The sequence below is a fragment of the Camelus dromedarius genome, chromosome 1 (genome assembly GCF_036321535.1).
Source record: "Camelus dromedarius isolate mCamDro1 chromosome 1, mCamDro1.pat, whole genome shotgun sequence".
Taxonomy (NCBI): Eukaryota; Metazoa; Chordata; class Mammalia; order Artiodactyla; family Camelidae; genus Camelus; species Camelus dromedarius.
The window spans coordinates 100,106,777-100,117,326 of NC_087436.1; the positions used below are offsets into that span (position 1 = coordinate 100,106,777).

At 37.9% G+C, this 10,550-nt stretch overlaps 1 pseudogene; it reads right to left on the minus strand.

Moving 5' to 3' along the window:
* Positions 1-2,499: 2,499 nt before the first annotated feature.
* On the minus strand, positions 2,500-8,995 carry LOC105091036 (UBX domain-containing protein 6-like; annotated as a pseudogene).
* Between the last annotated feature and the right edge of the window lie 1,555 nt (positions 8,996-10,550).

Here is a 10,550-nt window from a genome sequence, read left to right on the forward strand (position 1 = left end):
TCATCCAGGGAAAGATTCAGAAGTTTATCATGCACACAGAAGGAATTATTTACAACTGTGTTGTGATAAAAATGAAAAATTGATTGAAGAAAGAGAAAGATATAGAATATTTTTATAATGATGTTTTCACATCAGGAAATATATTTGTATAATTTATAATATTAAAATTTGATTATTATGTAATATGCACCAGATATTTGCCAGGTGTCCTCAAAATATTATACTAAATATAATATTTATTTCCAATATGCACTCTTAATTAATTAGTTATCAAAAGAAATTTCTCTAGTCTGATAAATAGTAGCTACTGGAGTCCTAAATAAAAATTCTAGTGAGGAAAAAAAATAGAAATACCTCCACTAATTCAACAGAAACTTAAAAACAGCCAAGAAAAAGGAAAGAATATATGTAATGTAAATATCAGGAATTGTTTTTTATCACTTTTAGGATGTTATTTCTATGGAGATAATGCAATTATTCATCTTAATAAAACAAGGGTGATCAACTTTAAATTATGAAAATTAATAAGATACATGTAGTATGTTGGTTGTAGAGGAAATCAACATAAAATACAAAAATTAATAAAATAACATAAGATGTTTATTATGGCAATAACAACTATTAAAAACAGGTATGAACAGGGATGGATTTATAAAAAAAGAAATATTATAAAAATTTTTAATAATATAAAAGTTTCTAATAAATTAAGAGACATATAACATTAAAATGGTGATATTGTAAAATTAAATTATAATATAATTAAATTGCAACAAGACTTTTCTAAAATATATAGAACATAGATAGGAGCATAGCCAACTTACTGAAATGTTCATCAGTAAAGAAAAATATAGCAGAAAAGCTAATAGTTTTTTGAATAGGAGAGCTAATGATAGGATATTTGCCATACTGTACCATAAATCCACAGAAATTAAAAATAATGTATCACAGACATAAAGATAAGTAAATAATCAAATGTAAAAGATTTGAAACCTAATAGCAGATGTTAATATATAAATATATGTATATATCTCCTATATGCTATAAATGCAACATATGCACATATAAAAAAGTGGCATTATACACAATAAAGTTGATATTTTAATGTAGTGGGGAAAGGATGAGTTTTTAACACGTCTTAAAGATAATTGGCTACTTCTTGGGAAAAAATCAAATTAGATATTTAATGTACAGCAAGTATAAAAATACTTTTCAGATTTAAAATAAAAACATAATATATAAAATGTACATTTTTGGAAAAACCAGAAGATATTTCTATAATTTTAAGATGGTAAAAATTGTCTAGATTAGTGCGGAACAATGAAACTCCCTGAAATTATGAAGATGTTCTATATGAGTATCTTTTGGGGAATCTCTCATCATCCTCACACCCAATCTACCAATTTACCTTCATCTACATGCATATCCTCTGCTTTCAGCTCTGTTACTACAGATTCGTGCCCTGTTCTGGTCAACAACATCTGTTTTGCCTGAGCGCGGGATCACGTCTATTTTTGCCTTCTCAACTGATGCCCTCCGATTATTCTCTCTCATGCATTCTTGATTTCTTCCCTTCCATGCCATAATTTCCATCAGCGTACAAATATCTCCTAGAATCTCCAATTAAGATAAAAATATCTTCTGGTCTTACATTTCCCTTCAGCTATGACCCTATTTTTTCCATTCCACTTTGTAGCTAAAATTACTTAAATAGTTGTCCATAATCAGCATCCTCATTTCCCATATTCGATTTATGATTTATTCCAAAACTCTTCCACTGATGGCACTCCATTTAAACTGTCATGACAGTGAACCTCACCTTCATCCTTTAAGTACTTCCTTCTCTTGACTTCCTGACTCCTTATTCTCCTGTTTCTCTTTCTCTCTCATCAGCCACACTTAATACCTATTTTTGGTACTTATTCATCTGCTCAGCTCTGAATATTACTATTTCGTCTTGGCTCAGTCTTGAACCTTCTATTTACCTCTATTTATGCATTTCCCTGAGTGAGTCTATCCAGTTGCCTAACGTTAAATGCTATCCATATGCTGATTCCTCAGACTGTATCTCCAACCCCAGTTTTTCCAGAAAAATACAAATGCAGAAATACTACTTCTCTGATATTGCAATTTTAAACCCCCGTTCAGAAGCTTAAAGGTAACTTGGCCATAGCAGAAATATTGATAATTCTCTTTACATTTGCTCTTACCAGGTCTTCCAGACTCATAAATTGGCTTCATACAAGCCAAACATCTTGGAGTTACGCTTGAACCATCTGATTTCCTCACATCAGTCTCTTTCTAACTATGCCATTGGTGATTCTTCTTAAAGCTACTGTTAGAAGAGATCGACTGCCAGAGGGAAGCTCTCTCTTCTCTCTGCCTTTCTTATCACCTTAGTCTGAGCCATCACCTGTTCTCACCCAAACTCTTGCAATTGTTTTCAGTGCTGTGGACTGAATTCTCTTTCTTCCCCTCACCCCACCCCCGCCCCCACCACAGTCATATGCTGACTTTCAGGGTAGAGGAGTTCTGCTCAACTCCCACAGCTTTGATGTCCTCTAACATGGATGTATCCCCAGAGAAAGTCAGGAGGGCTGAGGGTACTAGTCCCACTTTTGGAAGGCCAGATTCTCCTCTTCCGATATCTTGTGCCCTCCCGAGGCCAGCCGCTGAGCAAGGCCTCCGGGAAGAACCAGCGCAGTACCGACCTGCCTTCCACTCTGCCACGGCTTAGAAAGTCCCCTGGAGGAGGAGCAGTTGGAGAAGCCAACACGCATCAGTGAGTAGGTGTATTTCGCATCTCTCTCTAGTGCCTCCTTCTGCACTCTCCATGCTTGGCCCATCCACGACCTCAGACCTGAGCTTCTGAGCTAGCTTGATCTCCTCTGCAGTAAGTTTGAAGAAGTCAGGCCAGGGGCAAGGGCGGGAAGACCCCACGCTGTGGGTCAGGTGGCCTGCACTGGCTTGGCGCTCAGCAGCTGCTCCTGGTGCCTCTCCAGGCTCTGGGGCCGGACCCGGGCGACCTCTCTCAGCACATAGAATTCTTCGGGGGCGCTCCTGACTGGAAGCTGGAAGCATTGCCTTCTGGAAGCCAGTGGCCTCAGAAACCTGTGGTCCCTTCCAGGCAGTTAATGTGCTGCTGGAAAACCTTGTTCTTCTGGTACTTCTACTCAGGATGCAGAAGGATACTGCCCAGATGCTTGACAATGGTGTCCACACCCAGCTGCTCCCCATTACATTCACCCTGTTGAATGTGTGAATCTCCATGACAGAAGCAATTACTGGGTGGTTGGAAAAGTGCCAGAGAGAGAATGATCCATCTGATGTGGGCATCCCTCTGATCCTTCCTCAGAGCGGCTCCTGCAAGTGGGAAGGTGAAGTTCACTCCAGGCACAGCTATGGGTGGAGCCTTCTCCTTTAGGCTCAAGCATCTCTTGGTGTTGGGAGCTCCAGGCTCCCACTCAGAGTTGCTTCTGCGGTGAGTTCTTTTCTCACCTGGCTCTGCATGGAGACCTGAGTTGTGGGGCCCCGGGGCCCTGAGTTGCTTCTGCTCCAGTCCACCAGGGCAGCTGCTGCCATGGTCAGTGCATCATCAGTGGATCCCAGGCTGGAGACGATAAAATAAATGTGTACTAATATATCATTATAGCATCTTTTGTACTTGTGAAAAACTGGAAACAAACAAAAAATTCAGCAAAAATAGAATGGTTAATATGTCACAGTGCATAAAAGTCATTAAACCTATGACACAGCTGATCATAAGGTGTAACTTTATTTATTATAACACCAAGGGGAAAAGAAACCTGAGCCAATTACAAAATGCAATTAATTATAGGCTATATGTAAACTTCAGAGAAATAAAACACAAAAATATCTGTATCAGAAACAAAACTAGTTTACTGGGGTGTTTTAAAATAACGAACTGTTTCATATATATTGCAATAGTCCTAAAACAGTTGGATGTGTGCATGCATGTGTGTGTGTGTGTGTGCATATATGTATAACAAGTGGTGTGCTGATAAGAGTCTGACAACTGGCTTTTCCCCTGCAATGAGCACCTAGCCAAACTCCTATTTATAACATTGGTCAATTTCAAAGTGTAGCTATTCCCACTATGCCTTGTTTCAAGCCACCAACATGACGTGACTGATGTGGATTTGGAAAAGATGCAGACAATTGGCTTCTGTAAGCCAATGAGAGCCGGCTCCAGCATACTACTGCATATTGTTGTAGGTATAATTCAGAGCCTTTCTCCCTCATTTTCTGTGGACATCTCTAAGTATCTATACGCATATATGTGTATATTTATATACATGTGTCTAATTATGTGCATGTATGTTTTTTAGAAAAAGGTCTATATGTGTGGTATGGAATTTGGTACAAATTTGAAGTCACTGTTTTCCTGACGGATCTCTGTTTAACAGGCACAGCACACTAGCTGATGTCTCCTTTTCATCCATTAAAATATATTGACCATGGTTGCCCAAGGCAGGCTGAAAATCAGTGATTAGTAGGTTACTCTCAGTTACGGTCATGACCTTCTCCTCCCACACAGAGTTGTGTGCTTAACAGCATTCTATTGTATTGTTCCCAAATCTGTTTAGACTGGTGGCACATTTATTTTTTATAATTGCCTCATTTACTTAACAATCAGACATGCTTATAAAATGTGAATGAAAAAGAAACACTATTGTTGTTTCTGTAAAAACAAAATTAAGTAATTTTATATAACCTAACGATGTCAAATTAAAAAAAATATTGCTGTCATTTTGGGAGGAAGCAAAAAGTAAATAAAATTTGGGTATATATGTGTATATATGTGTACACATGTATAAAAATCTAAGAAGATTCTGCATTCAAATTATTTTTAAGGGATTCTTAAGTACTCACTCCCGTTACATCAGGTTTGGAAGTCAAAGAACATATGCTTTATTCCAGAAAGTGATGATGATGAGAACACACGAATAATCTCAAAGACCTTGATTGCATGTGGTGGCTTTGTGAAGTGTCAGCATTGCCAGCATGTACTCTAGGGGTCCTTTCCCTCATGTTTCTGTTTAGGCCATAAGAGACATTTTTGCACTAGGTATAGAGGACTGAAATAGAGCAGCCGCTTTTTTACGCTCAGGAGGTCAGGTCAGGGTCATCAGGAACTTTTGTAGCTGACTCACATTGCCAGTCATTTGATGACTTACCTTGTTGGCATGGGGTTGCTGCTGATCCAGAGCTTCTCCAACTGCTCTTTGATCCTCCTTCAGACTCCTGACTCCTGGGTCAAGTGTGGGGTTAGCTCCAAGATGAAGGATGTCAGCTTCTGTAGAACACCCACATCATCGAGGTTAAAGTTAGTGAAAACTGGCATGGCCTCCGATCCTCAGGTGGGCTCCTGCATAGGCTTGTGGGGTTCCTATTGTTCACACTTACCTTCCCTTTCCAACAGCCTGTCTTGAAGAAGTCAAGCCCCAGCATTAGACATGAAGACAGCTGGTATACTGTGTTTCAAAATTTGATGTAACAATATATTTTGAATTAAACTCAATTCATTTACCTATATTCTCACTTTAACTGTTTTTTGTTCTATTTAATTAAAGCCCACTGATCATTATGGTATCAGATAATAGGACTTTTATATATGCTCTAATACTCAGTAACGACCATGTCAACTGGGGGAAAAAAGCTTCACTATTACAAAGCTGAAGATTGTACAAATATTTTAAGGAAAAAAAAACTTTTATAACACCAATTTGGCAGGATATATCTTATCTTCAGTCTTCAAAAAAATGTATCTAAAATCTAACACATTTCCACTATTTAGCCTAAAAGGATAGGACCTCACCCAAAGGTGTGTGGATTAAGATGTTCATTACATTATCCTCAATTAAAGAACATAGTAACATTTATATTTCTGGTAAAACAGGAAAATTGTTAAGTGAAGTGGGATAAACCTGTATGATGAAATATTTAGAAATTATTAAAAATATCTAAGCTGTAGGAAAATATCAGTGATACAATTTAAAGGGTTAATTTAATATTTTGTGTCAGTACTATAATTGATAATTTAAAGCAAGATATCAAACTGCATTTATAATAACAATTTGTGTATACATGTGCATTTCTGGGTTTAAGTTTGCAAATGGATAAAAGTTTAAAAGAAAATATTTCATGATATCAAGATACTTTTTCTCTGTGAATGTGGAGATAATAGGTTAATTGTTGTATTTAAATTCTTCATTTTGCAATTTTAAAAATTCTCCAATTTTGTATCTCTATTGATTTTTTAATGATAAAATATGTTAAACTATATTTCAAAATAAATATATTAGAATTAGAAAAGATACAGCATAGAGATACTTTTTTTGTTTTTTATAACAAACAACTATCATGTATGACACAAAATTTTTTATTATTATTTCTTTAGGCCCAGAGAGTATTACAAAATGTGAATATTTTAGCATTTATACAGCCTCATTATTTTTTATACATACATAGAACTATTGTCCTAGAAGTATACTTCTCTGTAAATTCACAAGGAAAATAAAATATCCTCAATCTATTAATCTACATACTTTTTTTAAAACTCTGGGATTGGTCTTCCTTCCATAGCGTTTTGGCATATCTCTCTAATCTCTGATTATCCCTGCCTTAACCCCCTAAAAAATCTATGCCTCATATAATACCACATCACTGAAGTGTTGCTGGTACTTGTAACTGGTGTCCAGATTCTAGTCCCATCCCAGAAAAAATTCAGAAACAAGTTGCAGAGGTTAAGAAAGTAAAGTGAGGATTTATTAAGGGATAGCTAGTATGCTCTCAAGGGGAGAGCGGGTAGACTCAAGTGAGTGGCTATACTGAGTTTCTTTGGCAGGTTCATTATACAGACTAAAAATGAATGGGCGGAATATCCATTAGGGAGGGAAGGGTTTGAGGTCTTAGTCCCCGATTTTTAGCCCAACTCCACCTTCCGAGAGGTAGGAGGGATTTTTGTCCTTATTTAGTCTGGATCAGAAGTGTCATGGAGTCAGTGCATGATGGGTATTTCTAATCTGCAAGGCTAATTTTATTGAAATGAGGGCATAATAAGCAAAAGGTTACATTCGGATACTGGAGATCCCTGTTTTTTCCTACCTTTCTTGTTGACCTTCAGGCTGCTTGTCACCCCAAAATGTGTGACTGCTTATCAGCCCCAAGGTTCCTGCTTTTTTCCTCTGCCCAGGGACCCCTGGTGCTTCATGATGTATGGTTTTCTGTATTTGGCCCGCTCCCCTGCTTTCTGCCCAGTTCCTGCCATTTGGCCTGCATTCCCCTTTCTCTCCTCACATCTAGCTGTCTGCTTGCCTGCGCTAACAGAAGTGTGCTTCCTTTCTTCATAATCATGCACTGGAATGGCTAAGCCATGCACCTGAAACTCTAAACACAGACTTCCAAATTGCATTTTCCAGTCATATTCTCTTTTTCTTATGTTCTGAATCCAAATAGATCAGATATTAGGTCTCACCATTTTCTCCTAGTCTGCTAAGACCTTTTGGTTTTATACATTTTCTTATCTACAATAGATCCCACGATTCATGACTTCAATATCTGTTGGCAATATCCAGAAATAGCTTGGCCCCTCTTCTAGAGTCTTCAACTCAAACTATAGGTCAAGTAAATCATCTTTTCTCTCTGAAACTGCACCTAAATCGTTCATCCTGATGCCCCTATCCTACCCATCCTGCAATACAAATATACTAGTGTTAATTTCTGTCTTGCCATCAGCATTTTCTGATAATTCTTTCTCTTGTCTCTGGTTTGATCATTCCCAAATTCCGTTCGAGTTTAATTTACTCAGTGTCAAACCCATGGTTCTATCTTTATCTCCTTTTTTGTCAAGAAAATATAATCAACAAAGTATGTTCTCAAACTACCTCAAAATGAATCATAATCCACTTTCCTTTTCATCTCTGGAAAGTAATATCACGTCTCTTAATCAAGATCAGTCTGACCGACAATACTCTTGCTTCTCCTATAAACTCATCGCTACACAAATTTGTTTCTAAATGTCCATCTCTCCTTCTCTACCAGTAATTTATTTATTACTCCAAAGCTTAACAATTTAAAACAACACACTTTTACAATCTCAGTTTTCACGGGTCAGAAACCCAGTGTGACTTAATGAGGTGCCTCTTGCTCAGAGTGTCCCAGAAGATTGAAATCCAGCTGCAGGGGAGCCCTAGTCACCTCAAGGCGGGACTGAGTGAGGATTGGTTTCCAAGTTCGCTCTGCTTTCCGGGTTCTCGGTTCTGCTCTCAGAGACATTTTTTCCTCTCTTACAAAAAGATGCATTTGAAGCTGAGTGGTTTTCCCAGCCTACTTTCTCACTGCAGAGGTTTGGGGGGCCCAAATGCCTTTTTCAGTTCAATTGGGTGGTGATGTTTCTGTATATAGATAAGTGTTTAAAGGACTTTGTGGGTCTTTTATAAGTCTTCTTGGGGTTCACTTTTTCAGACGATCTCTTAGATAGAAGTCTGTCTCTACTTTTGGCTCCTGTCGAGAAGGCTGGAGGGCAACCCTCTTAGACTTCACACAGACCCTATTGTTTGATTGAGAGGATCTTTGGAGCACACCCTTAATCTCTTTAAAGGGCCTTTTATGTGACTACACAGCGCTCTGAGGCACCACCTTTGATCTTTCTGAGATCCTAATAAAAGGTTTTACAGGCACACCTCTAGCTTCAGCTTTATACCATATTTTCCTGGTAGTGCCTTGGATTTGATCTTTGCTGGAGCCTTTTTTTTTCTTTTTTTTTTAATTTTAGCACCTAATTTTAGCACTTTTTCTCCCCAAGCCATCAAGTTCTGGCTTCTTTTTTTAGTAGTCTTCCATCAATTTATTTTTTTCCCCTCTACGTTTTACCCTCGATAACAAGAATAAACCAAGCAGCACCTTCAACACTGGGCTTTGAAACCTCCTTTGGTAGGTGGTCTAGCTCATCAGACACATGTTCTGATTTCTGCATAACTGCCAATAACATTTAATTTCTTCTGCTACATAACAATGATTTCCTTTTCTTCAGTTTTCAGGAATATGCTCCTTGCTCATCCACAGGCTCCTCAGCATCCTGAATTCTATGAACAAAGTGTTTGTTGCCCTTTAAGCCTTCACAGTCACTCCCTCAACGTTCACTGCCTGGTTCCAATGCCAGTTCTCCATAGAGGTTAGGAGAGTATCCAATCTCTAAGAAACAAAATCTGTATTAATTTTTTATGGCTGTGTAAAAATCACTCTGATCTTACTCTTTAAAAAAAATATTTGTTACTTCATAGTTTCTGTTGATCAGGAATCTGGGTGCATTTGAGCTGGGTGGTTATGTCTCTGATTTCTCAAGAGTCTACCGTTAAGCTATTGGCTGGGGCTGCAAGTTTCTCAAGAACTCCTGGGCTAGATTCTGCCTCCAAGCTCAATCACTAGACCAACAGTTTACAGACCAGCAGGTGGGTGGCCATGAAGAGAGAGTCTCTAAAAAGGAAGCCACAGTCTTTTTTTGTAATATGATCTCATAACTGACATCCTATCCCTTCAACCAAATTCTGTTCATTAAAACCCAGTCCATAAAGCCAGCTCACAGGAGGAGAGCATTACACAAGGGTGGGGCTCTCTGAGGGCCATTTCACAGATCGCCTACTATGCCCTAACCACTAGCTTATCTCTCTCCTTTAAGACAGAAAGAAGTCTATTCTCCTCCTCACCTGCCAATCACTCAATCTTTGGGGATCTGTATTTTGATCTGTTATTTCACAAAAAGTGTTTGCATTGTGAACCAGTAACTCTCCGATTGCCAAATGCACTGGCCCTTTTTTAGGCTGTCACTTAGTGAAAGGAGTAATCTTATTAGGATTATCTTCCCTTCCCGTTGCAACAAATTATATGACACTATTCTAATCTCAATTATCCCAATTTCCTTTTAGAGACTTTCTTCTTAGCTTCCTTCATTGCTCCTTCTTCTAACTTCTCTTTGAATATTCGAAATCCATTTCCTCTTGCTGTACACTTTCTTCAGGAAATTTTAATTTATTCCCATGACTATCTCTTCTGACATTTCTCAAATTTATATTTCCATTATATGCTCTCTACTGTATTCATATTTATATTTCTGATTTCTACACCTACCTTGTAACTAATCTACTCTAAGCAGCTCAAATTTAACATGTTCTATATTATATACATGATTTTGCATTACCTAGGAATTGTGTTAAATATAGATTTTGATTCAACAGATCGTGAGAAAATCGAAATTGGCACTCCTAACAAACTCCCAAGTGATGCCAAGCTGTCGGGCCTTAGAGCTCTCTCTGAGAAGGAAGATTCTAAGTTACACTCATGTCTTATCCTCAATAACAGCTTCTCCTTCTGTAGTTCCTGATCACTTAGTGAGAGCATCTTTTGTCTATATGCCCAACCTGGTATCTGGGAGATTCCATCAGAGTTTTCGTTTACACTTATGCCTTCTCTGACTTGTCACAAAAGCATTTATGTCTAATTTCTAGAGATTATTTGGGGAGTGGGAGGAGGTC